The sequence below is a fragment of the Micropterus dolomieu genome, linkage group LG01 (assembly GCF_021292245.1).
Source record: "Micropterus dolomieu isolate WLL.071019.BEF.003 ecotype Adirondacks linkage group LG01, ASM2129224v1, whole genome shotgun sequence".
In the NCBI taxonomy this organism is placed as follows: domain Eukaryota; kingdom Metazoa; phylum Chordata; class Actinopteri; order Centrarchiformes; family Centrarchidae; genus Micropterus; species Micropterus dolomieu.
The window spans coordinates 47,012,178-47,012,405 of record NC_060150.1 but is presented as its reverse complement, the minus strand read 5'-3'; positions in this window follow the sequence as shown (position 1 = coordinate 47,012,405).

Sequence of the window (228 nt, the reverse complement as noted above, 5' to 3'; positions counted from 1 at the left end):
TCCCAGTCACCTGTGTTGCTCCCGCCCTGCTCGTTAGTCCCTGTGTATAAATGTCTGGTGTTTCTGTTTATTCCCTGTCGCATTGTCGCATGTCAGTCGTCGTGTTTCTACCCGTTGCTACCTTTTGGATGTACCAGTTCCTGTACTCGTGAGTTCTGTTCATACCTGTTTGTCGTGCTTGGGATAAAAAAACCCTGGAACTCTCTCTCTCTGCTCACAGTGTCTTGC